At 35.7% G+C, this 12,593-nt stretch overlaps 1 pseudogene; it reads right to left on the reverse strand.

The window, feature by feature from the left end:
• Window positions 1–770: 770 nt before the first annotated feature.
• On the reverse strand, window positions 771–2,519 carry LOC138385767 (tigger transposable element-derived protein 1-like; annotated as a pseudogene).
• Between the last annotated feature and the right edge of the window lie 10,074 nt (window positions 2,520–12,593).

Below are 12,593 nucleotides of genomic sequence, written 5' to 3' on the forward strand. Positions count from 1 at the left end.
AGTCTCCCATTAATGCTAGACAAAAGTAATGATAAAAATAACTTCACAGACACACAAAGGATGAATTTTACAAAATACCAATACCAATACCACTGACATACCCATTTTCAAAAATAATTTGGCACTATATAGCAAAAGGATTTAAAATGTGTATAAACTTTGACTCAGCTTCTAAAAATTCATTTAAGAAAATTATGAACTGTTCAATTAAGTTTTTTGATTTACATTTCAACTGTGTTCAGTTAAGAAGTAAATGATATGTTACAAAATGTGAATTTCAAAATACAAATTGCTAAATTTTATTTCAAAATATCTGTACCGTTGAAGACTAGTTTTTTAAATATACATAAATATATTTGGAAAATATACACTGCAATGTTAACAAACAGTTCCTCTGGGTAGGGAGATTGAGGGGTTTTCCTCTCTTGTTCATTATGCATTTGCCAATTTTCTATAATGAACATGACTTGCTTTGATAATACGAAAAAATATTTTTAATATTTAAATTTAAATATTAAATTATTTTAAATATTCATTATTATATAAGGGTCTGTAAAGAGTACAGGAGTATCTCAGAGATGTTGTGGGTTCTGTTCCAGACCACCACAATAAAGCAAATATCACAATAAGGCAAGTCACACAAATTTTTTTGTTTCCCAGTGTATGTAAAAGTTATGTTTATTCTGTACTGTAGTCTATTAAGTGTGAAATAGCAGTGTGCCTAAAAAATGTGTGTCCCCTAATTTAAAAATACTTTATTGCTAAAAAGGCTAACAATTATCTGAGCCTTCAGAGAGTCATAATCTTTTTGTTAGTGGAGAGTCTTTGCCTCGATGTTGATGGTTGCTGACTGATCAGGGTGGTCGTTGCTGAAGGTTGGAGTGGCTGCAGCAATTTCTTAAACTAAGACAACAATGAGGTTGGCCACATCAACTGACTCTTCATTTTCATGAAAGATTTCTCTGTAGCACACAATGCTATTTGATAACATTTTACCGACAGTAGAATTTCTTTCAGAATTGGAGTCAATCCTCTCAAATTCTACCTATGCTTTATCAACTAAGTGTATAGAATATTCTAAATCCTTTGTTGTCATTTCAACAATGTTCACAGCATCTTCACAAGGAGTAGATTCCATCTCAAGAAACCACTTTCTTTGTTCATCCATAAGCAGCAACGCCTCATTAGTTCAATTTTTATCCTGAGATTGCAGCAATTCAGTTACATCTTCAGGCTCCACTTATAATTCTAGTTCTCTTGCTGTTTCTACCACATCTGCAGTGACTTCCTCAACGGAAGCCTTGAACCCCTCAAAGTCATCCATGAGGGTTGGAATCAACCTCTTCCAAACTTTTGTTATTGTTGATATTTTGACCTCCTCCCATGAATCATAAATGCCCTTAATGGCATCTAAAATGATGAATCCTTTCCAGAAGGTTTTTTATTTACTTTGCCCAGATTCATCAGAGAAATCACTATCTATGGCAGATATCATTTTAGGAAATGTATTTTTTAAATAATAAGACTTGAAATTCAAAATTACTCTGACTGGTGAGCTGCAAAATGGATAGTGTATTAGTAGACATGAAAACAACATTGATCTCCTTGTACATCTCCATTAGAACTCTTGGGTGACCAGGCGCATTGTCAATGAGCAGTAATATATTGAAAGGAATCTTTTTTTCTGAGCAATAGGTCTCAACAGTGGGTTTAAAACAGTCAGTAAATCGTGCCATAAACAGATGTGCTGTCATCTAGGCTTTGTTATTCCATTTATAGAGCACAGGTACAGTAGATTTAGCATAATTCTTAAGGGTCCTGGGATTTTTTGAATGGTTAATGAGTATTGGCTTCAATTTAAAGTCATCAGTTGCATTAGCCCCTAAAAAGAGAGTCATCCTGTCCTTTGCAGATTTGAAGCCAGGTATTGACTTCTCCTCTCTAACTATAAAAATCCTAGATGGCATCTTCTTTTAATAGAAGGCGGTTTCATCTACATTGAAAATCTGTTGTTTAGTGTAGTCACCTTCATCAATGATCTTAGCTAGATCTTCTGGATAACTTGCTGCAGCTTCTACATCAATACTTGCTGCTTCGCCTTGCACTTTCATGTTATGGAGGTGGCTTCTTTCCTTAAACATCATGAACCAACCTCTGCTAGCTTCAGACTTTTCTTCTGCAGCTTCCTCGCCTCTCTCAGCCTTCATAGAATTGAAGAGAGTTAACGCCTTACTCTCTATTAGGCTTTGGCTTAAGAGAATGTTGTGGCTGGTTTAATCTTATATCCAGACCAGTAAAACTTTCTCCATGTCAGCAATAAGGCTGTTTTGTTTTCTTATCGTTCATGTGTTCACTGGAGGAGTACTTATAATTTCCTTCAAGAACTTTTCCTTTGCATTCACAACTGAGCTAACTGTTGTGTCTCTGGGAATAGGGAGGCCTGAGGAGAGAGAGAGGGGAACAACTGGTGGGTTGGAGCAGTCAGAACACATACAACATTTACCAACTAAGATCCCCATCTTCTATGGGTGTGGTCTGTGGCATCCCAAAACAGTTACAAGAGTCACATCAAAGATCACTCATCACAGATCACCATAACAGATATAATAATAAAAATAAGTGAAATATTGTGAGAATTAACAAAATGTAACGTGGTGACATGAAGTGAGCACATGCTATTGGATAAATGGCCACAATAGACTTGCTTGGTACAGACTGCCATAAACCACCAATTTGTTAAAAAATGTAATATCTGCAAAGCACAATAAAGCAAAATGTGATAAAACGAGATATGCCTGTCCTCATGTCCCTATATACCATGTGACCATCTTGATGGTGTGTCACTATCTCATTGGCAGTCCTCTTCACCACCAGATGTACTTACAACCTATTAGGATACAAGATACCACAATCACACAAAATGACACGATCCTGTCAACAACCCTTCCCCTCCACTGTGTAGCTGCCCATCTCAAGCAGTGTCCAAACCAGTCATACTGAACTCCATGGCAGTTCCTCACTGAGGATCAGCACACTTTCTCATTCTCTAAGCTTATACCTGCCCTTCATTCTGTAGGAAGTGGCTTTCTCCAAACAGCTAATTCCCACTTATTCAAAAGCTTTAGTTAAGCCCAAGAACCTCCTATGTCAGGACCATCCTGCCTCGTCTTATGGAGTTCTAAAGAGTTCCCATAACACCTTGTGCATGCTTTTCCCAAAACATAAATCATCCATATTATAGTTTTTAGTTTAAAATTGACTGTGAGAATTGTTTTCTCAATAAGTATAATAGTGCATTCATTACTAGCCTCCAGCCTGTCTTCATGTAGCTTCTTCTGCCTAGAATGCTTCTCAACACAGCCACAGCTTTGCCTCCTTCCCCCAGATCCACATCTTTCAAAGCTCTGTTCAGGTGTCAGCTTGAGCAGGAACATTCCCCAGCCTCCAGATAGAGGTAGGTGTACTTCATGTTCCCTTATCTCCCTGTATAGATCTCTCCCTTAAAGCTTTCCAAATGAAACTTCTAGCTTTAATGTATAAAACTCTGGTATCAACCAAGATATCCTCGGGGAGGGGGGTGGATTCTGTCCTGTCCTGCTGTAAGCAACCTCTAAGATGAGCCCCAGTGAACCGCCTCCCACATTGTTCCAAGGTTACTTCACATGACAAATAGCAAATGACAGAAGTAATGGTATATCACTTATGAGATCAGGTTATAAAAGACTATAGCTAAACAGGAGAATGATGAGCAAAATGCTGGACTAGGAAGCTCCAGGCTTTCCCACAGAAACATGTTTTAAAAAGTAAAACAATCTTATGACAACTTTTGGGGGCTCTGTAAGATAATCAAAAGTTTACAGCAACCAAGCAAAAACACAATCAAGGAAAAGGCCACCTTCAAAATGATAGGATGGTTTTGTGTTGTGTTTACGTGTCCTTGCCCAACCCTCTTCCCAGTGTAGTAGCAGTCTTGATCTTCAAGCAGCAGCAGCCCAGCTCCCTACCTTGAACCAGAGTGAGCCGAACAGACATTATTTGAAAATTATTGTGTACAGCTGCTTTGAACTGTCTTGGAAGGTATCTGAAGGGCTGTTACAAGGCTTTCATCTCTGTTTTGCCTAACTCAAAACAGGTGGGAAAAAGAAGTGGGCACTGCTCACAAAAGATGCAAGGTGGACTACAGGTTCACAGATGCCTGGGGCAAATGGTTACAGGTAGAAACAATTAATAGACTGTCTAAGACCTGGAGAAGTTGAAATTGTGTCAGCAAATAGAACATTAAGAAGGAGCTGTGTATGTGGGGGAATTTAGAAAGCCACACATATGCCAAAGTAAGACATATGCCCAGAAAAAAAAACTGAGAAGGCCTTAAGCAGGGGTGGGGAAACTTTCCATGTTGGAAGGCCTCATTAATTTAGTTGTAATCAAATACGGCCGCATTCAAGAAACTTCAATTAGATATACTTAAAAATGTACGTTATTTTGTAAAAATCTAACTTAATAATTTCAAAAAATAAAAACTATTTAATTTTAAAGTTAACTAAACCTTTTAATGACTTTGTTGTGTCAGCTTTTTGTTGGAGACTGTTAGGCAGGGACCAAATCTACAGGCCAGGAAGGCAGTTCCGAGGGGCAGAGAAGTGGGTGCTGGGGAACCAATCAGAGGAAGGGACTGCAGGAAAACGCAGAATACCTGACAATCATGTATATCAATCACCTGGTAACATCCCATCCCACCCCACCCCTACCCCCCACTGATCCCTTCCAAGACCAGGCCAATAAAATGGAACCACCTGGGAGTCCTTAACGTCTTTCTCCACTTGTGGAGACTGACCCATTCCTCTCTGGAACATACTCTAGCTCCCTTCTTTTCTGCAATAAAAGCTATTTGTGTGGAATTGCTTCCGATCTGTGGTCACTCTGTCACACCGCCCCTGCTTGTGAATTTTCCAAACAAGGAGAACCACGACAACAGTCCACCAAGAGGCCAGACCTGGCATAAAGCATTTGAATATTTGGTTGCAGCATGGAGGTCTACAGTTTCAGTTGATCCTATAGGTGGGTATCAGTCATTTGTGAGCTTATGGGCATCTTGACTTGCGTTAGGCAGGAGAATGTAGAATCACAGTAATAAGTGATTGAAAAGCAAGAAACCATTTTGGGGGCATGTAGCTGAAGGCATGAGTATTCTACTGCATTTTTCCAATTTTTCAATTGGATCTTTCTCAGCATCAAAAAACAGCTTTAAAATGTCATTTACTGAAAGCTCAATCAATTCTATCTGTATTCTTTAGGATCCTTGGTGATATGGGCTAGGTGAGGCTGAAATGGTAATTTGAGTGTGATGTCATGATTCTCAAAGTTAGTGAACCTTTCATTGTATTCTCCAATAAATAGGTCTATAACAGCTGTGGATTCTTCAAATGATTTGCATATATCATACTGCATACAGCATCCTGACCTTTGCTAACTGGGGAAAACATTTATCCAAAATTTCCTCTTGAAGAATTGCTTTGAAAAAAGATAGCTTTTTTCAAAATGCTTGGATTTTTTGCCACATATTATATATAGACTTAGTTTTACCTTGCCAAGAAATATTAAAGTCATTTTGATTTGACATGATATCACACAGAAATGCTGCATTCCTATAGAAACCTTCTTTCAATAATTCACATTGCTGATTCTGTTCTTTATAAAATTTAACTATCTGTTCCCACAGAGATAAAATCTTGGCTAACACTGTCCCTGCCATAGCCAACATACTTTAGAATGATACAGCAAATCCACACTGAATACCTCATCATTCAATTCTAGCATGTTACAAAACTGATGATGCCATGTTGCATTTGCACAAATATAGTTAACAATACTATAATTTGTTTTTAAAGTGTCACTTAAAATAGTAGCTTCAGCGCGGAGATTTTGCTGATGTAAGATGCAATGAAAAGAAATGAAAGCATCTGGATCTGTTGATACTTTTTTATCTGTGCAATAAACCTTTCATGTTTTCCTGTCATGGAAGGTGCACCATCTACACATATCTTTTCTGACCACAGTGGTATCAAACTAGAAATCAATAATAGGAATTTTAGGAAATTCACAAATATGTGGAAATTAAACAACATGCTCCTGAACAACATAAGTCAAAGAGGGAATTAAGAGGGAAATTAAAATATATCTTCAGACAAATGAAAATGGAAACAAAACATACCAAAATGCATGGGAAGCTACAAAAGCAGTCCAGAGAGGGAAGTTTATAGCAATAGACACCCACATAAAAAAAAGAAATATTTCCAAATAATCTACCTAACATTACACCTCAAGGAACTAGAAAAGGAACAAACTAAGCCCAAAGTTAGTAGAAGAAGGGAAATAGTAAAGATCAGAGCAGAAATAAATGAAATAGAGACTAGAAAACCAATACAAAAGATCTACAACACCAAGAGTTCTTTTTTGAAAAGATAAACAAAACTAACAAAACTTTAGCTAGACTAAGAAAAAAGAAATGAAGGCTCAAATAAAGACAACAAGAAATGAAAGAAACATTACAACTAATACAACAGAAATGAAAAGGATCATAAAAGACTACTATGAGCAATCATACACCAACAAATTGGATAACCTGGATAAAATGGATAAATTCCTAGACACACACACAACCTACCAAGATGAAATCATCAAGAAATACAAAATTTGAGTAGACCAATAACAAGTAAGGATAGTGAATCATTTAAAAAAGTCTCACATCAAAGAAAAGCCCAAGACCTGATGGATTCACTGCTGAATTTTACCAAATATTTAAAGAACTAATACCAAACTTTATCAAACTCTTGCAAAAATTAAAGAGGATGGAAAACTTACAAACTTGTTTTATGAGGTCAGCATTACCCTGATACCAAAGGCAAAGAAGGACACTATAAGAAAAGAAAATTACAGGCCAATATTCCTAATAAACATAGATGCAAAAATCCTCAACAAAATACTAGCAAACAAAATTCAAGAATACATTAAAAGAATCATTCACCATGAACAAGTGGGATTTATCTCCAGGATGCAAGGATGGCTCAACATACACAAATCAATGAATGTGATATACTATATTAACAGAATTAAGGACAAAAAACATGATCATCTCAATACATGCAGAAAAGGCATTCAACAGAATTCAATATCCTTTCAGGATTAAAAACTCGTAGCAAATTAGGCATAGAAGGAATGTACCTCAACACAATAAAGGCAATATATAAGCCCATAGCTATCTTTATACTGGATGAAAATTTGAAAGTTTTTCCTCTAAGATCAGGAATAAGACACTTCTATTCAACATAAGACAGGAAGCCCCAGCCAAAGGAATTAGGCAAAAAAAAAAAGAAAAGCATTCAAATTGGAAAGGAGGAAGTTAAATTGTCCCTGTTTGCAGATGAAATGACTATATATATATATATATATATGTATGCATGTACATATATACATATATATATGAAACCCTGAAGACGCCACCAAAAACTGCTATAATAAACAAGTTCAGTAGAGTTGCAGGATATAAAATCAACATACAAAAATCAGTAGCCTTTCTACACACTAAAAATAAACTATCCAAAAAAATAAAAATCAAGAAAACAATATCATTTACAACAGCTACCAAAAAAAATAGATGAAAATACTTAGGAATAAACAACCTAGGAGGTGAAAGACCTGTACAATTAAAACTATAAAACATTGATGAAAGAAATTAAAGAAAACACAAATAAATGAAAAAAATATGCCATGTTCATAGACTGGAAGTATTAGTATTATTAAAATGTCCATACTACTGAAAGTGATCTACAGATTCAATGCAATCCTTATCAAAATTCCAATGACATTTTTCACAGAAATAGAAAAAAAATCCTAAAATTTGTATAGAACCACAAAAGACCCCAAATAGCCAAAGCAAAAACAAAACAAAACAAAACAAAGCTAGAGGTATCACACTACCAGACTTCAAAATCTACTACAAAGCAATAGTAATGAAAACAGCATTGTACTAGCACAAAAACAAACACACGGACCAATAAAACAGAACAAAGATCCCAAAAACAAATCCATTCATTTGTGGTCAATTGACTTTTTGACAAAATGGAGAAAGGATACTCTCTTCAATAAATGGCACTTGGACAAGTGTATATCCACATGCAAAAGAATAAAATTAAAGCTTTATCTCACACCATATACAAAAATCTACTCAAAATGGATTAAAGACTTAAATATACTTAAACTGTAAAACTACTAGAAGAAATTATAGGGGAAATGCTCCCTGACACTGGTCTGGGCAATGATTTTTTGTATATGAACCCAAAAGCACAGGCAACAAAAACAAAAATAGACAAATGAGATTATATCAAACTAAATAGCTTCTGAACAGCCAAGAAAACAATTAACAAAAGAAAAGGCAACCCTATGGACTGGGAGAAAATGTCTGCAAAGCATGCATCTAATAGGCGGTTACTATCCAAAATATATAAGGAACACAAACAACTCAACAGCAAGAAAACAAATAACCCAATTTAAAAATTGGCAATGGATCTCAATAGATATTTCTCAAAAGAAGATATACAAATAGCAAACAGGTATATGAAAAAATGCTCAAAATCACTAATCATCCGAGAAATACAAACTAAAACTTCAAGATATCTTGTGGTATTCTAACATCACACCTGTTAGGATGGCTATAATCAACACAAAAGATAAGTGTTGGAGAGGATGTGGAGAAAAGGGACATATCCTGGCACACTGTTGGTAGAAATGTAAATTAGTGCAGCTATTACAGAAAAGAGTATGTAAGTTCTTCAAAAAATTGAAAAATAGAACTATCATATGATCCACCAATCCCACTAATGGGTATATACCAAAGGAAATTAAATCAGTATGTCAAAGAGTTATCTGTACTTCCATGTCCATTATGGCATTGATTCACAATAGCCAAGGTATGGACTCAACCTAAGTGTTCATCAATGTATGAATGGATAAAGAAAATGTAGTATATACACACAATGAAATACTACTCAGCCTTAAGGAAGGATATCCTGTCATTTTTGACAACATGATGAACCTGGAAGATATTAAGTGAAATAAGCCAAGCAGAAAAACAAAATTGCATGATGTCATTCATATGTGGATTGTAAAAAAATCAAAGTCATAGAAACAGAAAGTCAAAATAGAGGCTATGGTATGGGGAGATTAGACCAAGAACACAAAATTTTTAAACAGGAGGAATAAGTTCAAGTATCTATTTTGCATCATGTTGTAAAAACAATATACTATATACTTAAAAATTGCTGAGAGTAGATTTTAAGTGTTCTCACCACAAAATAATAAGTATGTAAGGTGATGCATATGTTAAATAGCTTGATTTTAGCCATTCCATGTGTATACATACATCAAAACATCATGTTGAGGCTGGGCACGGTGGCTCACACCTGTAATCCTAGCACTCTGGGAGGCCGAGGTGGGAGGATCGCTCGAGGTCAGGAGTTCAAGACCAGCCTGAGCAACAGCGAGACCCCGTCTCTACTAAAAATAGAAAGAAATGATTTGGACAGCTAAAAATATATATAGAAAAAAAAATTAGCCAGGCATGGTGGCACATTCCTGTAGTCCCAGCTACTTGAGAGGCTGAGGCAGAAGGATTGCTTGAGTCCAGGAGTTTGAGGTTGCTGTGAGCTAGGCTGATGCCATGGCACTCTAGCCTGAGCAAGAGAGTGAGACTCTGTCTCAAAAAAAAACAAAAAACATCATGTTATCCAGCCTGAGCAAGAGTGAGACCCTGTTTCTGCTAAAAGTAGAAAGAAATTATATGGACAGCTAAACATATATATACAAAAAATTAGCCAGTCATGGTGGCACACGCCTGTAGTCCCAGCTACTCGAGAGGCTGAGGCAGGAGGATTGCTTGAGTCCAGGAGTTTGAGGTTGCTGCGAGCTAGGCTGACGCCATGGCACTCTAGCCTGGGCAAGAGAGTGAGACTCTGTCTCAAAAAAAAAAAAAAAAAAAATCATGTTGTACACTAAAAATACACACAATTTTTACTTATCAATTAAAAATAAAAATAAGACATTGGCAAAATGGATTTTTAAAAATGATCTAATTATACACTGTCTACAAGACATTTTAAAAACAAAAATAGGGTGAAAGATGTAAAAAAATATTCCATGCAAATAGTAATCAAAAGAGAACTAATGTAGCTATATCAGACAAAGAAAGATCTATGTTGATAAAAGAGTCAATTCTTCAAGAAGATATAAAAATTATAAACATTTCCAACAAAAACAGAGCCCCAAAATATATGAAGCAAACATTGACAGAAATGAAGGGAGAAACAAACAGTTCTGCAATAACAGGAGATTTTAACACCTCATTTTCAATAATGAATAGAGCAGCCAGACAGAAGATCAATAAAGAAAGAAGATTTGAACAACATAGCAAACCAATTAGACCTAACAGAGAACACTCCACTCAACAACAGAATATACCTTCTTTTCAAGTACACCTGGTAATCTCCATAACAGACCAAAAAGCAAATTTGAATAAATTTTGAAAGATTGAAATCATAAAAAGTTTCTTTTCCAATCACATTTATTATACACCATGACCATTGGGATTTATTCCCAGAATACAAAGACAGTTCAACATATGAAAACCATGCAATATAATATACCACATGAATAGAATGAAGGAAAAAAAAAACATGATTATCTCAATCGATACATAAAAAGCATTTCGAGAAATTCAATACCATGTCATCATAAAAACACCCAATAAAATATGAATAGAAGGAACTTCCTCAACAATATAAACAGGCCACATATGAAAAACTTATAGCTAACATTATACTTAATGGTGAAAGACTGAAAGCTTTTCCTCTAAGATCAGGAACAAGACAAGGATGCTCACTTTCACCACTTCTATTCAACATAGTATTAGAAGTTCTAGCCAGAGCAATTAGGCAAGACAAATAAATAAAAAGCATGTAAATTTGAAAGGAAGAAGTAAAATGATCTGTTTACAGATGACATAATCCTATATGTAGAAAGCTCTAAAGATTACACACACACACACACACCTATTAGAGCTAATAATTGAATTCAGCACAGTTCCAGGATATAAAATAAACACACAATATCAGTTGCAATTATTTACATTAGCAGTGAACAATCCAAAATGGAAATTAAGAGAACAATTTCATTTACATTACCATCAAAAAGAACAAAATACTTAGAAATCAATTTAACTGAGGAGAAAAACCTATACACTGAAAACTACAAAATATTGCTGAAAGAATTTAAAGAAAACATAAGTAAATGGAAAGACATTTCATGTTCACAGACTGGAAGATTTAATATTCTTAAGATTAAAATATTACCCAAAGTGATCCACATATTTAGCACAATCACCATCAAAATTCCAATGGTGATTTTTGCAGAAATAGAAAAATCATCCAGGTGTAATTCTGTAATCCTAGTGCTTTGGGAAACTAGGTGAGAGGATCACTTGAGGCTAGGAGTTTAAGATTATATTAACCTGGGCAACATAGTGACAGCCCATCTCTACAAACAAATAATCAAAAATTTAAAATTATCCAGGCATGATAGCACACACCTGTAGTCCTAGCTACTCAGGAAGCTGAGGCAGGGGGATCACTTGAGCCCAGGAGTTCAAAGCTGCAGTGAGCTATGATTGTGCCACTGTATTCCAGCTTGAGTGATAGTGAGAGACCCTGTCCCTAAAAATAAATAAAAGGAAAAGAAAATATATAAATAAAAAGAAAAATATGGAATCTCAAGGGACCCCAAAAACTCAAAAAAAAATCTGTAAAGGATGAACAAATTTGGAAGACTCACACTTCCTCATTTCAAAACTTACAACAAAGCTACAGTAATCAAAACAGTGGAATACTAGCATAACGACAGATACACAGACCAATGATATCAAATAGAAAACCCAGAAATAAACCCTCAACTATATAGTCAAATGATTTTCAACAAGGATGCCAAGACCATTAAATTGGGAAAGGACAATCTTTTCAACAAATTGTATTGGGAGAAAACTGGATACCCAAATGTAAAAGAATGAAGTTGGGCCATTACCTTATACCATACACAAAAATTATCTCAACGGATCAAAGATCTAAATAAACAACAGTTAAAACAATAAAGCATGTAAAGAAAACACCTGTTAATCCTAGCACTTTGGGAGCCCAAGGTGGAAGGATCATTTGAGCCAAGGAGTTCAAAACCAGCCTGGGCAACATAGGAAGACCCCATCTCTTAAAAAAAAAAAAAAAAAAAAAGGGAACTAGAGGCAAGATGGCAGATGAGAAAAACCACCAGCCAGAGTGTCTCTGCAAGAAAGATAGATTTTAGATGAAAGTGAAAAAAACAAACAGGCAGACAAACAGATCAGATGACAGTTGGAAGGAAGGGTGCCTGAAACTATAGGAGACTCCACGGGAAGAAGTTGCAGAGCAGAACTGGAAGGAGAAAGGCACCAGCAGAGTCTAAACCCTGAGAGGCTTGGAGACCAGTGACAAGGGTAGGTAGAGTGATGAAATTTC

The sequence above is a fragment of the Eulemur rufifrons genome, chromosome 7, assembly GCF_041146395.1.
Source record: "Eulemur rufifrons isolate Redbay chromosome 7, OSU_ERuf_1, whole genome shotgun sequence".
NCBI classification, from domain to species: Eukaryota; Metazoa; Chordata; class Mammalia; order Primates; family Lemuridae; genus Eulemur; species Eulemur rufifrons.